This window comes from Mustela lutreola, chromosome 10 (assembly GCF_030435805.1).
Source record: "Mustela lutreola isolate mMusLut2 chromosome 10, mMusLut2.pri, whole genome shotgun sequence".
Classification (NCBI taxonomy): Eukaryota; Metazoa; Chordata; class Mammalia; order Carnivora; family Mustelidae; genus Mustela; species Mustela lutreola.
The window spans coordinates 1803136-1824161 of record NC_081299.1 but is presented as its reverse complement, the minus strand read 5'-3'; the positions used below and the strand labels follow the sequence as shown (position 1 = coordinate 1824161).

The 21026-nt window shown below is 63.7% G+C and overlaps 1 protein-coding gene across 5 annotated transcripts in view; it reads right to left on the bottom strand.

Moving 5' to 3' along the window:
• The window catches only part of PRDM16 (PR/SET domain 16), a 297726-nt gene that overhangs the window by 53525 nt on the left and 223175 nt on the right, over positions 1 to 21026 (bottom strand). The window lies entirely within an intron of this gene.

The following is a 21026-nucleotide window of genomic DNA, read 5'->3' as shown; positions in this document are numbered from 1 at the left end:
GCCTATGATGTTGTCTATAAACCGAATTTTGGCAGCGGGGGCCCGTGTACAGGGGCATCCTCCTTAAAGGTGTCCTGCCCTGTGGTCAGACGGAGAGTTCTTCCGGAAGGTGAGCGCCCTGTGTGTGACAGCCTGGTTTCCGCGGGGAGCAGGGCGGAGAGGAGGCAGGAGGGAACATCGAGGCATGCGCAGGGGTGAGGAACTGGCCCAGCCCCTTCCCAGGACCCAGCTGAGGACCAGTGGAGGGGCCCCATGCGGACATTCTCCAGGGAGGCTCCTGTGTCCCCAGGGGCCGCCTCCGTCCACAGTGCGGTCCCTCCCTCCCAGCCAACCCCGGAAGGACACTGGAGTGTGTCAGAGGCTACCGACACTTCCCAGGAAAAGCAACCGGGTTGACTTGTTGATACCAGCCCCTGGGGTGCTCAGGCCGGGGTCCACTCTGTCCTCTGCTTGTGGATGGTCCCGAGCACAGCCCCGTAGGACTGGCCTCATGTCCCCGTGGGGACACACACCTGGCAGTTGGCGCTATAGCCTCTACCACCCCTGTCACTGCTGGATGGAGGGCGATCTCCAGCTGCTCTAACCCCCCGGGTGCCAGCTCCTGCTGCTGAGGAGGGAGTGGGGCCCCCACCATGGGGCTTGAACCTGCCCAAGAAAGCAGGCAACCTCGGACCCCGGGCCTCCCTTCCTTCTGACACCCTGAGGGGACGGCTGGTGTCACAAGGGTGGTGCTTGGCCGAGCGGGACTTGCAGAGGTTTCTGACCTTAGATAATCCAGGTATAATCTGGGTACAAATGCTCTCTGCCTGTGTGCACCCCCACCCCGAGCTGGGACAGCGGGGTGTGTGTGTGTGTGTGTGTGTGTGCCAAGAGCCGTTTTGTGGGTGCTCACGTGCAGAGGCACGGCCCCGCCAGGACCCCCAGCAAGCCCCAGTGCGGAGGGTCCCAGCCCTACTCTGCAGCGGCTCACGGGGTTCCTGCTCCTGGCAGGACAGAAACATCCCCTCGGCTACTGGGGGCTGGGCCTGGAGGCTGATCGGGGGTTTGAGGCCCAGGGCAGTGCAGAGCCGCGAAGAGCCACCAACTTGCCAACACACGGCACGTTTGGGCAGGAGAGGGCTACCAGCACCAACAAGCCCCCCAAATCCTGGCCCGGCTTGTGAAGTCCCCCAGCGGGCAGGTTCCACACAGGCACCCCTCCCGGGCCCCTGCCGGCCCGCCCCGCCCCTCGGGCCCCTGTGGTTAACAGCTACCAGCCCAGATGTTTTTTCCAACCCTAATTTCATTTGAAGCTGGGTCAGGAGCAGAAGCCTCCGAGCCTAGGGCTGCTATGACCACAGACTCAGCTGTGACATTCTAAAGTGAGACACTGTTGTTTTGTTCTTGATCATGAAAAAGATTGGAAAAAAAAAAAACCCAAGCCACCAAACCCAAACGCTTGTGGCAGGGCCTCTGCCCGGGGGCAGGTGGGAGCCCGGGCTCTGCCTGCAGGAAGCGGCCCCGCTGTCAAGCTGATGCGAGGCCCTAAAAGGTGTCACACTCGTGACCGTTCTCTGGCCACAGAGATGGGGACGCACTGCAGAACCTGTGAACGGCCCCGCTCACGCCCGGCAGGTGCAGGAGGAATTCTCACAGCGGCTGAGCTGCTCCAGACGGGGGCTGGAGGCTTCCCAGCACGGCCGCATGCGCCCCGGGACCTTCCTCCTGCTGGATGAAAGCCCCAAGTGTGGAAGCCAGGCTGAGAGGTCGCCAAGGCTCCCCTCGCCCAGCTCTGTTGCCTCAGCGGGGACGTCTGCGTCCTCCAGCCCACGAGCTCGGGGGGTGCTCGCAAGTCCCGGGCCTTGTCCTCACGCCCTCCCGTCCTCCCTGTCTCTGGGGACCACGACTGTGCAGGCTGCACTCAGGGCTGGCTTCCGACGGGCCACTCAGAGAACCAGACGCGGCCGGTGGAGAGAGGTTCGGTGTCCGCACCTCTCCTCTCCGGACCCTGTCCACGGGGCGGCCCACTGGGCTCTTCCCCACACTTGGTCATGAGGAGGCGACGTGTTCCTCCGGCCACCACCCCGTGCGGATGACAGACACTGTCGTCATCACTGCTCTAGCCGCTAGCCACTGCTGAACCTCCCCAGCAAGTCCGGAGAGTCACACCGAGTCACACATCACCCCGCTCCCCAAGGGGCAGCCACTGTTGCAGTCACCTTTGTAGATGATGAAAGTTTACACAGAGGAGCTCGGGAACCAGCCCAACATTGCACAGCAAGAAAGGGGCAGTCAGGCTGGGTGAAGGGAACTGGTGGCCGGGCGCACCCTCCTGTGATGCGTGCAGACAAGAGCTTCACGTCCGGCCGGTCTCGGTCTTCTCACGTCTCTTCCACCTGAGGCTGCTGGCCAAGAACGGCTTCCCCAGAGCCTTGCCAAGGACTAGGGTTCAGCTGGGGCTCACTGAATGTCTCCACAGATGGACGGCCGGACGGTGGGTGCGTGGGTGGATGGACGGATGACTGGGTTATTGGAGGGACAGACGGAGGGACGGATGGATGGACGGATGGATGGCTAAGTGGACGGACGGATGAGTGGGTAGACAGATGGATGGACGGATGGACAGACAGTTGGATGAACGGATGGTTGGTTGGATGGACGGATGGACAGATGGACAGATGGTGGATGGATGGGTGGATGAGGCACAGTTTTCCAGACCTGCCCTGACACTTTTGGCTTCCTACACTTCCCAAATGAGATAGAAGGGAACATCCTTCCAGGAGTTGTAAAGGCGGCAGCACACAAGGACACCTCTCCCGCGTCAGGGTGGGCCCCTCTGCGGGCTCTCACAGTCCCTGCCCCTCACAGGACAGACTGCAGGGGCCGTCTCGTCCCCGTCACTCCTTCTCTGCCCATGGATGACAACGGCGTTCACGGGTTCATCTGGCTGCTTCCCAGATGCCGGCAGACAACGCATGCTCAGTGACTAACAGAGACAAAGGGGTGAGGTGCTTCCGGACACCTGAGGGCCCCCCCCGCCCCGTTCCATAGGCTTCGTGCTCTGCCCAGCGGCTCTTTCCTCCCTCGTCCCCCTTTGTCACACTCTGGACCCCTTCCTTCTCGTTCCCCCGTGGGCTCTGCTCGAGGAAGCACACAGCCTCCTTCCAGCTGCCCTGCCTTGTTGGAGACCAGAGCTGCGATTCCTCTAGGGTCCAGCACGACAGTAGGACTCCTCCCGGGGCCAGGTGACAGCATCTCATTTCCCAGGACAGAGGCCATGCTGGCTTGTCCATCTCAGCATCCTTTGGGACTCGGCACACAGTAGGTGCTCGGCGAGGCTCTGGCGACGGCCAGGATGGAGCTGGCCGGGTATATTTAGTGCCTCTCCTGCCATCAGCCCCGTCTCTCTGAGCCCATCCTTCTTCCTCCTTGGGGACGCGTCGGTCTAGAGAAGCTTTGACGCATTGCCTTCCATACCGGGCCTCGTGTTTTGAGATCAGCTCCTGCAAATAGCTCAGAGCCGAAGCTGAGCAAACACCTGCCCATCCCCAGAAGGAGGGCCCGCCGCTCCCTGACATACAAAAATGGTCATTGGCAGAGGGCTTCCGGGGCCGACGCTGTTGTCTCTGGATGCCCTGCAAATGGGCAGTGCTGGTTCCTTCCCCAGAAGGCCCAGGTCTGTGCACATTAACATGTGGGCCTGGGGCTGCCTGCGCCTGCCCCTTCGTTCTGGTTCCAGAGAGATCGGAGGTGCGCTTTTCCTCCAAACAGCTTGTAATGACCCTGCTTCCTGGGTTTTTCTCCCCAGGACGTGCAGAGCTTCCTGCTGTCTACTTGGTTAAGTGAGGTGAGGCTCAGGTCCTGTAACTATGATCCAGTGGGCCCTTCCTTCCTCCCATACCCCACCCTCCCCAAGGACCAGACGTGGAAGACCGATGGGGAGGAGCGGGGCCCTCTTTCTGGAAGTCATGGGCTTCTCGCGAGCTGTCACCCCGGCCAGAGGCCACCTGGGTTCTCAGGCATGGACCCCGGGACGCTCCCCAGGCCTGCCCTTGGATGTGAGCTCAGCGTGAGGTGTCCCCCATGGAGCCCGAAACCGGCTTCCTTCCCAAGCTGGGGGCGCCCTCGGTCCAATCAGCAGGTCTGAAAACTATTCATGGACAGAAGTGGGCAGAGTCAGTCTGGGATGACAGATGGGACCAGTCAAGTTCAGCGGCCCTCCTCCTCCCCACGGTTCCAGTCCTGCTCCTACAGCCGGTCACCTCCGACGAGACACGCCACAGGAATCGGAAGTGTGTCCCCCACGATGATGGTACCTGGATCCCTTTCAGGTCCACACCAGCCAATTCCAAACATCTATTCAGACCCGGGAAACAGAATCGAAACGGTTTATTAAAAACCTAATCACGAGCCTTTATACGACACAAATGGTTCTGAACGGCACCCACCACCCCACGGCCCCTCCTGGGGGCAGCACAATACAGCCGATTACCCAGAATTTAAATGGGGGTGTTTGAGAGCCTGGGAACATTTTAATGGGGATCTTTCTTTGTGGATTCTGCTATTGTATTTTTTTTTTTTTTCCCACTTGAAAAAGGCAAAGGATGGGAGGGCACATTCACTTTCCTCCCTTGAGTGATAGGAGAATATATGACTTGCTCGGGCGGCTCTGCTTCTATTGATGCTGTCAGGGTGTGAATACCAGCCCATGAGAAGAGGCAGCACCCTGCCTGCTTGGTGGGAGTGTACGGCGTGGCTTAGGGCGACTCCCTCTCAGCTGTCCGGAGCCAGGCCGCCGGCAGGTGAGGGGACTGGAGGTCTCTCGGGAGGGGAACACGCGAGGGCAGACGGCTCCATCCCTCCTCCGGGCCCCGGCTCTGGGGGCAGCGCTGGGTGGCGGCCACCGTTCTGCCTTGGCTTCCTGGACCGTGGGCTCCCCACGGACAGTGAGAACAGCTCTGGGCGGGAGGGTTTCCTTTGAGGTCTTCCCAGCTGGTGGTGGCCGCCAGGGCTTGCTCACGAGGCCCCACTCCGGGGGCCGGGACCCCCACAGATGTCCTCCAGATGGAGGTGCTGGAGACCTGGTCTCTGGGGTAGCTCCTGGGTTCCCAGCCCCACGCCAGACAAGCAGGTCCCCAGCGATCCCTCGAAGGTCGGGAGCGGGTGGTTCCCCCTCCTTTCTCTTTTCTAGAAGGTTCTCTGTCTCTTGAAACAACGTAGCGCTTTACTTGTATTTTCAATTATTTTTGTTCAGTCCTCATCTCGAGATGATCATTTTGAGATTATTTCTTCAGTGAAAATAGTCTCCAGGTTGATTCTTTCCCAAGTGCCTTGTGTTGAAGACGAGGAGTCCTGGTTTTACCACCCAATCTAGTGTTTTAACAACGTAATGACAAACACAGCAGAATCGAAATATTTAAAATTAAGTACACGCCCCGTCCCGGTGATTCATTTGTGTATCAACTACAGATCGTGAAAGCCGGCTTCGGAAGTGTAATTACTTGAAAATACACGACTACCTCACTCCGGTCAATATTTCCCATTTATGCGAATATTCTACAGTGAAGCAGAAAGGCTCTCCGGAAACATCATGTCCCTAAAATCCTGGGGCGCGTGTCACGGCTACGGGCGCTCGGTGTCTGGCACTCTGCCAGGATGAGGCCCCAACCCCGCGTTGGACCGTGAGTCCCCGGCTGTGTGTGTGGCCTCCCCCAATGCTGTCCGGCCACTCCTTTAGATGAAAACCGGACGCCTGGTGCAGGTGGGGGCCAGTCCTAGACAGGGCCTGCTGTGGCTCCCTGTGGTCAAGAGTATTTCTGCCAAGTCTCAGAGCCTGGGGGTGACGGAGGACCCCAGGCTGGGTTGTGCCAGGGCCCCGCGGAAGGCTGCTGTCTGGGGACTCGGTCAAGGCCCCCAGGGACACCGCATGTTGGCACGTAGCATTATCCCTGGGGAAGGAGCCCCGTCCTAGGTCCTGGCCTCAGGCTCTTCGTGCCCTGGGGAGGGGAGGGGCAGGGACCTCGGCAGGGGGAGATGACCCAGAGGATGACCGCTGGCTGGCCAGGCTGTGACCGAGTAGGGTGTCACCGAGTAGGCTGTGACCGCACCGCGGCGGATGCCCGAGACCGCGTGCTCCACAGACACACCAGGGGTCCTTGCGCCGTAACCACCCAGGAGAAGATCCTCCGTCCTCGGCTCTGCGCGGCTGGTGGGGACACGGCCGGACTGGCAGGGACTTCAGATCCCGGGATGTTCCCGTGAGCAGCTCACAGGCAGACGGCGGCTGGAGTCGTTTGCGGGGAGAGGGGAGTGGAACGTGAGTGAGAACCCCCTCCCGCTCAGCCAGGACACCTCCTTCCCGATGTGGGCTCGTCGTCCCCCCAGCGACCCGCCTCCGAGGGGCTCTTTGTCTTCTCACATTTGGGTGGAAGAGGATTCAAATTTAGGATTGAGATTTTTGTCATGTTGTGGCTTCTGGAGGGATGTCCTTTCACGGGGACCTTCGGGGAGCTGGTAAGTCCAGGCACAGCCACGAAACTGGAGAACCGTAGCACTGCACGCACATTTTGGACAACAGACAGACACTTGGGCCGAGCGTTTCCGGAGAGCTCCGGGCCCTCCTGTGTCCTAGCGACTCTCGACAAGCCATCTGGCTGTCTGTGTGCTGGACGTGAAGGTCACCTGGAAGGTGGCTCCTCTCCGGTCCCCACCTCACCAGCAAAGCTTGCCTTTAACCTTTCTCCGGGCTGGAGGAGACCCCCCAAGCCTCAGGCCACACCTGCCGTGCCGTCCACACGCACGACCTCCTGTCAGTGGACATGGGGGAGGGGGTGACCCCTGTCCTGGGCCGACCTGATCCCTCTCCCCCCACCCCCGCCACAAACACCCCTTTTGCTTGTCGGAGCATAAACGCTGCGAGCCACGCGGTCAACATCCTGAATGCAAAGCAGAGCAAAAGAAAATGGCGGAGCGGCCCCCGACAGCCCCCCACGGCCCCCCACGGCCCCCCACGGCCCCCCATGGCGCAGAGTTCCCTCTGTGCGCACCAGCCGGGGTGGACCAGGCTCAGGGTCCGAGGACGCGGTGACGGCCCCGTGTGATGCGGTAGGATGTCAACCGCACGTTCTAGTAATGAACTAAAGTAAATACTAATAAACACTCGGCCTCGCGCAAAGATCCTTCACGAGACACCCTGGTCGTTCTGCCCCCGCTTCAGTTTTCTCTGGAAGGGCTCCAGCGAGCCCAGGGTGGCGCAGCGGCCTTTTTCTCGGAGGGAACAAAAGGTCTTTCTTAGTTGTAAGGGCCGTCAAGTTTATCCAAATATTCTCAGCTTACTACTAGCCCCTTTCTGAATTGATATTTCCAATAAAAGGACACTTTGTATCTTTAAGCCACACGGGCTCCCCCCTCCCCCCCCAGCGAGCATGCGGAGGGCAGGGAAGCCCGCTGGGCGGCGCGGTTGCCTCTTCCTCGGGGACGGGAGGGGGCAGCCGCGGGCTGAGCAGCGCGGTCGAGGCTGAATGCAGAGCGAAGGGGTCGGAACCCACGGGGGGTGCCCACCCCGCACCACACCACCGACCACGTAGCATCGGCTCTCATTTTGTGCAAAGCCCGTCCAGGCCCGCCAGGCCCGTTAGGAGCCGAGCGCACCCAGAGGCGGGCAGAGAATTCCTTCCAGCCGGGCTGTGAGGCCTGTGTTCTCGCCTGGAGGAAGCCTGCCTCTCCTCTCCGGACGCGGCATCCGTTCCTCGCCCTCTGCCCAGACCCCCTCCCGCCAGCCCGCCCCTGCGCCCAGACCCGTGTGTGCACGTGCGTGCCCCTGCCCGGCAGAGCGGCCCCCACGCCCCACAAAGGGATTTCCTTCCCCCCAGCCCTCCTCCAAACGGCTCTGATTAGCGTTAATGATAATTCTCATTAATCACCGTCAGCGGCTACAGAATGGAAGTCAGGCGTCAGCGAGGTGACAGGAACCACTTAGACGGTATTTATGACTTGTGCGCGCCGTGGTGGCTCTGGGCCCTGACCCCTCTGGCCTGTGGCTGACATCGCGGCCAACATCTGGGCTGTGGCTGCAGCACGGAGCCCTTGGTGTTTCTCCTCCTCGCCTGACCTCGGGGATGCCACCAGCCCCGGGGATCCTCCTTGTGCTCGGCTGAGCAGAGCGAGGCGAGGGGGCCTTGGGTCGTGGGACGAGGAAGACGCAAGACGGGCTCTTGTGTTGCCAGCAACACCTTCCTTCCCAGAAGCCCCCAACGCCCCTTCCTCATCCTTACCTCCGGGGAGGGTCGTCTGTCCTTGTGGAGCCCAGCACAGACCGACCCAGCTCAGAGGGGGGACCGTGTTTGATCTCCCCGCGACCCGGTTGCCACGCGCACAGTAGGGGCTCAGGGGAGGCCCGTGGCTCAGCACAGGCTGTGCGTGGGGCCCAGGGGAGCTGCAGGCCAGCGGAGCCCGTGGGAGTCCAGCGGGAGCCCCCAGTGGCCAGACAAGGTCTTGGGGTCATCGCTGACTCTGCCGCCCGACTCACACGTCCATGCCGCACGGACCGCACGGGACCCACAGCGGCCCGCTCTGGGCTGCTTCGGGGGCCCCTCCTCCCGCAGGCCTGGCCCACTGGCCTAGCGGCTCCCTGGCCGGTCACCCCCTGCTCGTCTCCTCCCTTTGGCTCCCACATGCAGCCACGCGCCGGGGCCGGCCCACGCGGTCCAGAGCGGCGTGCTCGGCTGTGGGAAGAACAAGTCACCTGAAAACACGGTGTCTCGACAAGCAATCATAGAAGCCTTGGGCTGGGGTGGGCCCCTACGTCGGGCTTCCATCCGCCCGGTTGGACCATGATACTAAAGGCCGTGCTCTGGTCCTGGTCTCCAGGAGGCCCCTGTCCCCCTAGGGCAGCGGGGTGGGGAAGGGGGTCGCTGCTCTGGCGGCGAGGAACTGTGTGGCCGTCAGCCTGGTTTCATTTTACCCTCACGCCGGGGGCCGCGTGCAGGGGTGCAAGGTCATTACAAGGCTGTTGCCAGGGCGAGGGGGGTCGGCGGGGGTGGCTCGGGCAGTGGCTGGTCTGGATGTAGAGGCTCCAGTAACCTGGGCTGAACTGGAAAGGCCCACGGGACGTGGGCTGCCAGCCTCACCCAGAGGCGCCCTGGCCGGGGAGCTGCGTCCCTGTGTGATCACCGCTGGGGCATGGCCCGGCCCCTCTGCGCTCCCGGGCGGCGGTGTCGGGGTGAGCGCTCCGGTGGCTGCTCTCGGGGACCCACATGATGGCAAACCAGGAACCCCGAAGAACCCCATGAAACCGCCTGCAGTACAGACCTGCGCCCCAGACCTCACCCCGGGAGGAGAAACATCTTAAGCAGTGGAAGCCCCGTGCCACGGCGGAGCGGGACGGGGGTCTGGGCTTAGGCTGGTCTGAGCACGGTGCCCTTCCGGAAGCCCCCTGTGGCCCTGGCGGTGGGAGCCCCTGTGGCCGCCACGAGGGAGCAGCCCTTGGACTCCTTCTACGAGTTCCCGTGTTCGACCCCCCGGAGCCTCAGTCGCGGCCCAGCCCCAGCAAAGACGCAGCTGCCCAGGCTTCCCAGGAGCCCCAGCTACTCAAGGGGGGCTGCCAGCATGGATGCCCCTGGTCCGGGATCTGGAGGCATGTGTTCCCCGTGTATCTCACAGGAATAGGGCCTGCAAGGGTCTGGGTTTGGCTTGTCCGGGTCCTCCTCCTACTCCTGCCTTCCTTCTTCAAAAGGACTTTCGTCCTGACAGGCAGCTTCGGGCGCATTCCCGTGGGGCAGCAGGCATTCCTCTGGACACGACCATGAGGTGGCAGCAGGGCCGGCGTTGGGCCTTTTTGTGGAGTCGCGGGGAGCTTACACAGGACGTTCTGCCTCTGTGAGTGTAGACTCTGGCCCCCGCTCCCCCAGACGCAGATGTCCGTGAGTGTAGACGCTGCCCCCCGCTCCCCCAGAGGCAGACGTCCGTGAGTGTAGACGCTGCCCCCCCCCCCCAGAGGCAGACGTCTGAGAGTGGTGCGCAGGCGCAGCTGGACGTCTCGGCTCGCCCGTGCTCACCTGGACTCCTCCCCGAGACAGACCCCCGGCCTGTCCGCCGGCGACTCCCTCCACAGGGGGTGGAATCCCCCAGAAATAACTATCTTCCTGTGGAACGTTTCATTAGGGATGGTGGCGTCCATTTCCCCCCGATGGTTAGTCCAGTTGTCGAAGGACAATGACAGCCGCGGACAGCAATCTCGGAGACATCGGCCGCGGGGCATGTGGGGCATGTGGGCCCTCCAACACAGCCTTTGTCGGGGGAGGATGGCGGCCGCTGGCTCCTGGCCCGCTGAGATGCAGGTGTCCCCTGGGGTCCGCTCTGCGCACGCCTGGATCTGCCAGGTGGGACGGCCCGTGGGCTGCACCCAGCCTCTAGGTTCTGGTCTCTACCTCTCCTCCTGGGGGAGACATCCCGGGGGGGGGGGTCCTTCACCACCTTTTATGTAGTGAGGCTGCCTGTGGCAGTGCCTTCAGATCCCTGCCCTTTGGAGAGTTCTGGAGAGACACGCTCGTTCTTCTGAAGGAGATGGAGCCCTTAAATCAAGCCCCCAGTAGAGCCCCGTGACCACCAACCACCTCTGAGCTGGTCATCTCATGCCCGTCCAGCCTCCACCCTGCTGGCCCCACCTGCCCTCACGCCCGCAGCTCCTCCCCTCCCGGGAACCTCCTGCTTCCGTGGGTCTCCTGCTGGATCCCTTCTTCTCGCAGGAACCGTGGTGTGTGGCTGCCCACCTGTGCTTCTCGACATCCCCTTGGTTCTCAGCGGAGGACCTCCTGGCCATCCTGTGCAGAGCGGCCGAGCCCCATGTCACCATGTCCCCTCTGTCATAGAGTTTTCCGTGGGATTTGAGATTCGTACTATAAATGCCGAGAGGGGAATGGGCATCTGTGGGTGCAGGGTCGTGGTCCCCAGATGGGTGTCTGCCCCGGGCTCCTGGCAGAGGAGTCTTGCTGGGAGCTGGGGCCGAGCCAGGAGGGGGTGCTTTCCCTCACCTTCCGCATGGACATCCCGGGGCTGGTTGGCCACCAGCAGATGCCCGCACAGGCCTGTGGTCTTTCGGGCTGTGTCATTTCCTGCCTGCCCAAACTCCTTCCAGTTCATTCTTCTCCCTGGCCTGTTTGGGGCCTTTCTGCAAAGTCTGAGACACCTTCCATCGTATTCTGCAACTGCTCCTTCCCCAGAGGAAGTCAGCGTTGGCCGGTTGTTGTGCCCTAAATGGACCTTGGGTTCCAGCTGGGTGACGATTCCTATACCACGGACAGATCCCGTGGCTGCGTCGGACAAACTGCTGTCTGTGAGCTTTTCTCCCCCTGAACCAAACAGTGATCATCCTGGACTCCACACGGGCTTGAGGGGGTTCCCAAGTGCCGGGAGCATTGGAGAAGGTTCTAGATAATCCCTGCTGCCGTGTTGGCTCTGGATCCTGCGTGGCTTCCTCTCCGCTGGGACCCTATCTCCATCTGGGCTGCGCAGGGCCACGGGGAAGGGGTCCCAGGAAGGCCCCCCCCCCATAGGCACTTGCTGTGCAGACGTGGCTGTGGCTGTTGAGCCGGTGTCTTCACTCAGTCTTGCTGAGGCAGGTCCGCTACAGAAAAGGAGACGTGCGGAACCGCGGGCCACGGCCCATTCCCCGCCTCCTGTGGCGGGACAGGGTCTGCCGTCGCTGCTGTGACTTCCCAGGGTTGTTCCACGTGCGGCGTGGGGCAGGACAGCCCGGTGGCTCCTGCCATCCCTACCGTTAGCCAGGACAGGCTCGGCTACCACCGTGGTCCTGGTGGCCCTCCTGGGCACAGCACTCGGCCTGCCAAGGTCTCCCCTCTTCCCAAGGACCGCAGCGTCCGGCTCTGGAAACTGGCGCTTCATCCTCATCAGAGACAAGGCCAGCAACCCTGCAGCCACACTGCGCCGGGTGTCCTCGCCCCCCCAGAGCTCGACACGCTCCACCGCTGCGGCCAGGGGCTCGTCCCCAGGAGAGAAGCCAGGCCATCCAGGGCACATTTGGCCCACCCCCGACGGGAGAGGCACACCCCTCACACAGCTTCTCGACCTCCAGGCCAGCAGACAGGACCTTCTGTCCGAAAACAGCAGTGCGGTTCTGGAAGAATCTGGCTGCGCGCAGCAGGAGACCGGCCCCTGGCCGGAAGTCTCTGGCCTAACACGCGGGTTCTGCACATACGGTCAGCATTAACGCGCCGTGTCCCCGGTGACGGGATGAAAGAAGCATTGGATTCGTTTCCAGAGCTTCCAAGTAGGTGACAATTGGGGACAAGGGACTGCGGCCGGCTGAGGGGACACGTGGAGTGTATTAGTTTGCCTGGTGCTTCTAGCCAGAGCTGAGCGGCTGCAGCGGCCCTCCGACGGCGGTGTCTATGTTTGGGGGTGTCTGTCTGCACATGGGGGCCAGTGGCGCCCTTACAAAGCTGACGTCCCGGCCTCCGTCTCCGTGTGAGCTTGGCGGCCGCTGCCCTACTGTCCTACAGACGACACACAGCTTTGTTTCTTCCACGGGGAAGGAAGGTGCGATGGCCCATGGTCTTCTAGAGACTCTAAAGGCCCGTAGGATGGGGTGTGGAGGGCTGTGAGGATAAACTGGGGTGACCAGGGCCAGGAAGGGAAGCCCGAGCCCAAGTCCCTGGAGAGCCACGTCCTGCAGACGGCAGGCGGCCGTTGGTCCTGCTCTGGGCCCTGTTCCCAGAACCCTGGCCTCGAGCCCCGGACGGCGGACACTTCCTCGCGGCCTCAAGTATAAGGCTCAGGAAGGGCTGCCGTAATGTCCTTTCGTGCCCGGCGGGGGGTTCCACTGAGAGCCTGGCAAGATTCCCCCAGGGCACTGTTTTGCCCCAGTGTGGACACAGGTCCACCGTCCGGCTCTTCTGAGATGGCTGCCTTGGCTTGGGTTCCTCCGTCTCCCCACTGCGGACCGTGCTCCGCCGCTGGGGGCCGTCTGGGTGCCACCGGGTGGCACGCGGTGTCACTGGGCTCCAGTCCGCGGTGCCTGTCACACGTGTCTGCGGGCCTTGCCCGTGAGTCCTGGAGGGCGGTGTGGCCCATGTTGAGAACCACTGGTCTCTCTCCTGTGTCACCAGCAGGCCCTGGGAGCACACGAGCCGCTCTGCAGGAAAGTGGGGTAACGGTCTGAGCAGGATCCAGACAAAGGCCTTGGCCTCTCTCCTGGGGTGCTTGTCAGGGGCCGGTGGGGAAAACTGTGCTTTCTGCGTCCAGGGGAGGGAGGAAGAGAACCAGGCAGGGGCCGAGGCTCTTGGAAACGCTGACGCGGAGGGCTTCTGCCCAGGTGGCTTGATGGGGCTTCTCAGCTCCAGGACCGGATGGCACCGCGGGCCCCCGGCCGAGGCTGCACGGCCAGGGATGGGCAGAGGCTGTGGGAGCCTCTCCAGCCCGGCCAGGGCGGGCTTCTCCAGGCGAGACAAGCCCCTGCCGGGCGCACACAGCCGCACGGGCGCTGAGAGGAAGGTGTCCTGCTCGCTTAGAAAGGGCGTCGTGAATGGAGTGGCGCTCCAGGGTGGAGAGAACACAGGTCCCCGGGGAGGCGGGTGTCTTCTCTCTCCAGGGTGGCTCCCAGCAGGCTTGACCATGAGCCCTCCCTTCACAGCTTCTGTGGGGACACGAGGGCTTTGGGGAGGGACAGGATCCATGTCCTGGGCATCGGGTCCTCTGTCCGGGGTTGGGGACCGTTGGCCGCGCAGAAGCTGCGTGTCTGCACCCGGCTGTGGACCACTGCGGCTCCCGCCGGGCTGGGGAGAGGACCTGGGGACCCCCCCTGCGTCTGTGTGGGCCCGGCATCTGGGCAGGGCACTGGCCGGCATGTTTACTCTGAGCAAAGCCGCCCTGTCTGTTTGCAGACCCGGCATACCAGCCACTGGACGGCAGGTGATTTGGTTCCCTGACGGTTATGTAGTTTGGGATGTTCTCACGGTGGGGGGGGGGGGGTGGCCAGGTTCCAGGACCCGCTGCTGACTTTGTCCACCCCCAGCACCTTGCCCAGCTGCTTGCTCCCCAACTCTAGCTGCTGGACCTCGACCTGCCCCCGACATCACTTCCCTAGCCTTGCCCTTGCTCATCTGTGAAATGGAGGCAGTGCCTGCGTGGTGGGGCTTAAGCAGGACCTGGGACGTCTGCAGCCACAGGGGCTCCGTGGCCACAGGGGCTCCGCGGCACGGGCTCTGTTCCCCGGTGCTCTGCAAACAGGCGACGGGTCCGAGGACGGCAGTGATGCTGTTCGTCTGGAGGACGAGGCTCTTGGCCACTGGCCTCCCCTGCCGCGGAGATCGGGCGTGCACACTCACGCCGAGCTCGGCTCTGCAGGTGAGGCTGGGGTTGGCACAGGGCTGCCGTGGTCATCCGTCCGCCCATCGGGCGCTGGTGGAGGTGGGGGTTATTTGCTTCAGATTCAGGAAGTTCTGCTCACACTGGCATGAAAGTCATGGGCAGGCAAGCGGCACCGTCTCGGCAAGAACCCGGAGGAACGTGGAGCCTTCAAGCTGCACCCGATTCAAGGCGTGGGTGGCCGCTCTCACCTCATCACCGAAGGGCCACTTGTTTGTCAGGAAGTGTGCCGGGGGCTGGTGCCGAGCGTCTTCGCCTACGGTCCTCCCTGATCTCATGACGGGGGGGTTGGGGCGGAGAGTGCGGGATCAGAGGGCACCCCGATTTCTGCCTGGCGGCACGAGTGGTGAGCAGCCACACCCGGCTCCCCCGTCTGGCTGCTTCCCTGGGGCCGCGGCTCGGCTTCCTCCGCTCTACCTCTCATCCACGTGACCCCAGAGTGCTGAGTGTCCCCCCAGAGGCGGGTCGTGAGGGTCGTAGGAGCAAACATGTGGGCCACACTCAGCCCCGCGCTCACGGGGAGTGGCTGTGTCCTTGTTCTCACTGTCACTGACGCACAAACCAGGGCTTCTCCAAACCACACTCCTCACAGCAAGAGTCAGGAAAGCCTCTGACACCACCTCCTGGGGACATCGGTGAGCGACGGGGCCACAGCCTCTCTCCCAGGACCCTGCCTCATCCTGGCTGCGGAGACGTAGTCCGTGTGTCCTTGGGCACAGGGCCCGGCACACAGACGTCGCCCATGCTGTCAGAGAGCTCAGCTAACTGTTGGCCTCAACCCTTGTCGGCTCACGGGGAAACTGAGGCCACGCTGCTCCCCCAGCACTGACAAAATGGACAGCAAATTGTGGGTGGGGGGGCCCGGCCATGGGGACCCAACTGGAAGGCAAGGGGATGAGACGAGGGGCAGAAGCGACCGAGGAGAGGAAGGGACTCAGCCCCATGGCTTTGTGACCAGCTCCCGGTGGCCTCCCCTGACCCTCCAGCCTCGGCCCCTCCCCTGCCACGGCACCAGGGCCCACGGCACCAGGGCCCACGGCACCGGGGCGCACATGCAACACCCAGAGTCCATGCGCCCCTCGCACACCCCCGGGTCGGGGCTCCCGGGCCCGTCACTCCCACCGCCCCCCAGCTGGCCTCCGAGGCTGCCGCTACTGTCATGGTTTGCTTTCTGTGACAGTCCCGGCACACTGCCTCCCTTCCGGCCCGCCCACGGTGACGCTGGGCCTGCGAGTCGTGCCCCTGCCTGCCCTCGGTGCCCTTCTGCCACCAGCCCTGCCTCCTGTGGAATGCCTGGCCAGGCACACACGGCGCTCCCCTCCCTGAGCCCTGCCCAAGCTCTGCATGCACGACCTTCCGCATCCGGACACCCCGCCTGTGCCCACGTGGTTGCATATCAGACACACGGCCTCTTGGCTTCTCTGACCTGCCAAGACTTGCTGGAAGCTAGGCTAGGATTTCACGTGTCTGCGTCCCAGGTCGCACGGCCCCGGGCCTTGGAGCTGCCCTCTCCGGGAGGAGGCCGCTCTGCTGCCCAGTGAGAATGGGCTTCTGCAAACAGCCCACCCCACCCCCCCCCAGCCAGAGCTCTCCTCCAGGGGCCTCTGGGCCCCTGCCTTCCTGTGCATTGCTGTGGTCGGCACCTCCGAAGTGTCTGTCCTTGAGGGCACCCCAGACAAGGAGCGTCGTGGAGAATCACGTGCCAAGGCCAGGCCACATCCCCCATCTGCCCCGTATTGCCCTGCCAATGCCCAGATTTCGGGATCCCTGGCCACCGTACCTGGAATGCTATTTCACTCGCTAATGGTGATCCGCTCAGGCTCCCCCCGGACCAGTGTCTCGAGCAAGGACAGGCATGTCCTTCCACAGGCGTGGAGAACCTCCAAGAGCCTGGAAGTCCATCATTCCCCTTCTCTTGGGTCCTGTGGCCGGGCCTGTGTGCTCCAGGCAGCTCAGGGCTCAGCTGTGTGCACATCCCTAGGCCTGGGTTGGCCTCTGGAGAGACCCCTGCAGGTTTGCAGAGCAGCTCCTGGCCCAGCTGGGAACCAGTACGATCTCTGGGGAGGGGGGCTCTGCAGCTCCAGGCAGCCCAGGAGGACAGGGGCCGGCCTGAGCCTTCTTGGGGTCCATCTGCCGATCTCACGGGAGGCAGTACGAATGAAATGTGGGCGGACGGTGCGTGTCACTGGCCTGTGGCCAACACGGCACGAACGTGGGTTACAGGTGGATGACAGTGGGGACCAGCCTCCAGAGCAGCGTCCCGGGATGACCCGCGACAGCACGGGGGGGGCGGCCACTGGATGGAGCCAGGTCTGCCTCTACCGGGCAAGCAGAGGTGCCCTGGGCCTCCCCCTACCCCAGCGAGCCGTGGGGACCTGGGAAGCCGCGCCAGGTGAGCGGCGGAGCCCCTGCTCCACGCAGGTTGGGGCGGATTATCCTCCGTCATAAACTTTTACCACATTTCACACCCGGTTAACTTTTATGACAGCCTCTGGGAGGAAGTGGCGGCAGCTGGGGAGCCCGGGGAAGCAGGCCAGTCCCGGCCATGGGGGCGACCCCCAGGGGCACAGGGGCCTGGCTGGGGTCCAGCGTGGGAACTCCCCCCGCCTCGCCCCTGCAGCGGGGCCCGGGGGGCTCAGCACGGCACCGGGAGCCAGCTCGGGGTGCTGCCCAAAAATGGCCTCCGCCTGGCCCCCCGCCCACTCTGCACGGTAGCCCCAGCCCCTCTTGGGGACAAGCCCACAGGGCAAGCACCCCCAAGCGCCCCTTCTCTCTTGCACCGAGCCCCCCCGCCCCGGACGAAGCCGCAGCTCCCGCTTCTGTGTCACTTCTGCACACGACACGGAACTTTGACGAGGACCACATGTGGCCTGGCCCACGCCCCGAGCCCCCTATTGTTCATGAGACAGGCCGAGGCCGGTGGGGACCCTGAGACCGGTGGGGGGGGCGAGGCCGGGGCGGGGGCTAATGTCTGTTTTCAATATGTGGCCAATCGCGGCCTCTTTCCCCTGTTTCGTATAATTTTATACTGGGTGGATGTATTTAGGGCCTGAATGGCCTGACAGTCGTGATTGATACCGTGCATTAGGAGGCCTCCAGCGCCGGCCCTGGGACGAGCTGCGCCAGTCCGCCCTCATCAGATGGCCGGGCCGCAGGCCTATTAAAAGCCGCGGGAGACCTTGAGGCTTAATCACAGAGGCTGGGCTGCGCGGAGGGAGAAGAAAGGCCGGGGCCGGAGAACAAACGCGCTGATAGAGCGCAGAGGCGGAAACGCTCCTGGGATCCCCCCACGCGCAGTCAGCCCCGGGGGCGGCGCAGCCGAGGGGAACAGGACGGGGAGGCCTTCAGGGAGGAAACAATCAGGAACCCGCAGCCCCGGCCGGAGGCCACAGCGCCACCGGGCGGTCTGCAAGGGGCAGGGGCTCGGGGCCGGGGGCCGAGCTCAGCCAGCCCCCCCGACGATGCACCGTGGGGTGAGGCAGGGTCCCCCGCCCTGACTCGCCGGGCACCCCCAGAGGACGGCCGCTGGCACCTGGTCTCCCAAGAGTGTCCTCTTCGGACGTCCAGGGTGTGGCCGTCCTGCTCTCTGGGGGTCTGGGGGTGGGTCCCCAGGCGAGGTGGACAGAGACAGACAGAGAAGCAGAGAAAGAGATAGAGACAGAGACAAAAAGGGAGACAGAGACAGAGAGAGACAGAGAGACAGACAGAGATAGAGCAAGAGAGAGAGGCAGAGACAGAGGGAGAGAGAAAGCCATCAAACTTGTGGCTACAATGCCAAGTGAGACGCTCTGTGGCCCGGGCACAGGAAGGGGGGGCGGTCCAGGAAAGAGAGGGACGGTCCCCGTGGCCCTCCCCGGCCCGGGCACCTGGGCGCTGCTGAGGCCCTGGCGTGGTTTGGACCTGTGTGCGTCCTCCGGGAGGAAGGTGTTCCTGATGGTAAAAGGAGCGGTTGTGGGGAGGGAGGCTTGGTTTCGTCTGAAAACGAGGCTGAAAATTTCTCAGAGCCCCTCTGTTTGGGGGGAAGGGGGAAAAACAGGTTTGGAGCCAGCAGAGCTCTGGCTCCAGGGGCCTCGCTGTGCACCCCCGGCTTCCTTCTCCCACAGGCGGGCGCAGACCTCCCAGAGCCGCTGTGGCCATCATTATGCCGGAAGGGTGGAAATGAATGAAAGGCAAAAACTCCCTCGAATTTTTACATAGAAAATATAAAAACCACCCGGAGGTCCAGGTGCTCCTCGTTCCTGCGAGGACCCAGCTGTCACCGTCGCCGGGGAGGGCCAGGCAGTGGCTCTGGACCTGGTTGAGGCCTTTGGGCCTGCAGGGTCGCAGGCACCCAGCTGCAGGACCGGGCAGGGCGGGTGGCCTCGTGGGGAGAAGAGCCCCTGCTCTGGAGAGCCCTGGCACCTGTTGCCTGGCGTCCCTCCCCCTCACGTCCTGGTGGCGACGGCTCTGCGGGGCTCCTGGGTCCCAGCACAGAGTTATCTTCTAAACACAGCCAGGGGAACATGGGTTCCCACGTCTGAAATCTCTCAGTGGCTTCAGAACACCTGCGCTGAACAGGGCCTTTTCTACCTGAAAGGTTGGAGGGGGACCCACCTTGTGCGAATCCCGCGGGGTTCCCGCTGTCTGCCCCAGTGCCCAGTGGGTGAGGGTGTGGCAGGATGCAGCAGGTACTGGGCATGGCCTGGGTGTACCCTGGGGGGCTCAGCTCTGCTCAGACAACCCCAAGCCAGCGGCCACACCCTCTGCAATGCCGCGTCCGCCCCGGCCAACCGACAGCCTCTCCTGGGAGGCAGGGCCCGCTGGGGGCTGCGCAGGAGCCTGGTCTTCCTGAGTCTGGGGGACTGCTTGTGCCAGCCCCGCCGTCCCCAGCAGGCCAGCAGGCAGTGGGCAAAGACCCAGATGGTCCCCTCTCTCTGCTGGCTATTTTTGGAAATGGTTTGCTGATTTTTTTTTTTTTTTTCCCCGCAAGGTCCAGAATAAAAAGATCCGAAGTGTAGGTGGGACACCTCCTTCAGGGTGGGCTCGGGAAGGGCAGGGCCATGCGGCCCGGGACAGCTAGGACTGGCCAGGTGCCACCACTCTGAGCACGAAAATGAAGCCTGGAAACAGGAAAGCACTGGCCATTGCCTCGGGGAGCGGGGGCTGCCTCACAGACTCAGAGCTCTGGCCTGCGGAGGGAGCTGCTTGCTGGGACACATGGCTCTGCTTCTGAGCTGAAGGAGGCCCCTGGGACCCGCGATCTGGGTGCCGCCTGGGAAGCCACCTGTGCCGTGGGTCCTACTTGCCAGGCACTCCCAGGCCGAGCCACGCCGAGCCCTTCAGTGAGGCCAAGCTGCACCCCAGATCGACCAGCGAGGAGCTGGCCCCTGCCTCCTCAGCCTTCCCTCCGCCTGGCAGACACTCCGTCCACAGCCCTGGCGCGAGGGGCCCCAAACCGCAGGGGCTGCCAGCATCGTGTGGGCCGCGCCGCACATCTCAGGTGGGGGGCGCTTCCCGCCTGCCCGCTTACCTACCCAGTCCCCGAGCGCAGCCCCAGGCCACCCAGGGGTGGAGATGGGGACAGGGGGTCCTCTCCAAGGGCGCTCAGCTCTTACGGGAACAGGCTTCCCAGGGACGGGTGCGCCTCTGACTCCCGCTTCCCCCAGCTTGTGCTCGGTGCTGGGGCTGGGGCTGGGGTTGGAGGCGAAGGAACAGAGCGATCGCGATGGGGGGGCCCTGAGCGATCCTAGAGCCCTGCCAGCCGGGCCCCTGATTCCCCACGCCTGGCAAGGGGTCAGACCAGGCCTTGGCGCCGTATGCAGCCTGCCCCAGCGATCCCGCAGGGACCTCCAGCCGTGCAGACGTCCAGGCCCCCAGAGCTGACCCTCGACCTGGCCGGCAGGAGAAGGCGTGGCGTGAGATGGCTTTGACGCCCCCCCGCCCCCGAGCCCCTGGCTGACCGCTGCCCTGGGCTTGCTGCTCTTTGCCCCAGCGCCCTAGCCAGGGTCCTCTGGGCCGTCCTGGGACAGGGGTGCCCGCTGCGTTTCGGAGGACCGCTTGAAACAAGTGGACGCTGGGCTTGGACGGCGGCGGCTCTTCCTGCCCTGCCACTTGGTGGGCGCCTGACCCCCGGGTTATCGGGGCGGCCGCTTGCACGGTGACCTCATTAAATGCGGTGGCCACGTCAGCACCTTTCTGAAGCCCCTTTTATCACTCACAGCGTGCCGGTGCGCCCCGTCGGCACCTCCTCCCCGACACGGCTCTATCTTATCTCCCTCGGGGTGGGGACCCTCACTGGGAGCCAGAGACCAGGTCTGGGAATGCCTCCTCCAGACAGCCCTGCCGTTAGCTGCTGACACGGCCGGGGTGGGGGCAGGGCGAGCGGACCGCGGATTCTTGCTGACAAAACCGTGCAGACACGAGTCGCCTTCTGGCTCCTGAATTTAATAATGCTCGGCGACTGCGCGGGAAGCCTGTCCGGCCACCGCTGCGCGCACGTCCCCGGCCCCGCCAGCCTGAGCTCACCGGGCCCCAGCCCCTGTGGGGGGAGGACGCCTGTCCTCTGCAGAACCCAGTGGCTGGTGTCGGGAGCCCTGCGTGTGGCTGGGGGGCACCTAGCATTCAAGGTCACCCAGCAAGAGGAGCTGGAAGAGAGGCCCGGAGACGCCTGCCTGCACCGCTGCGCC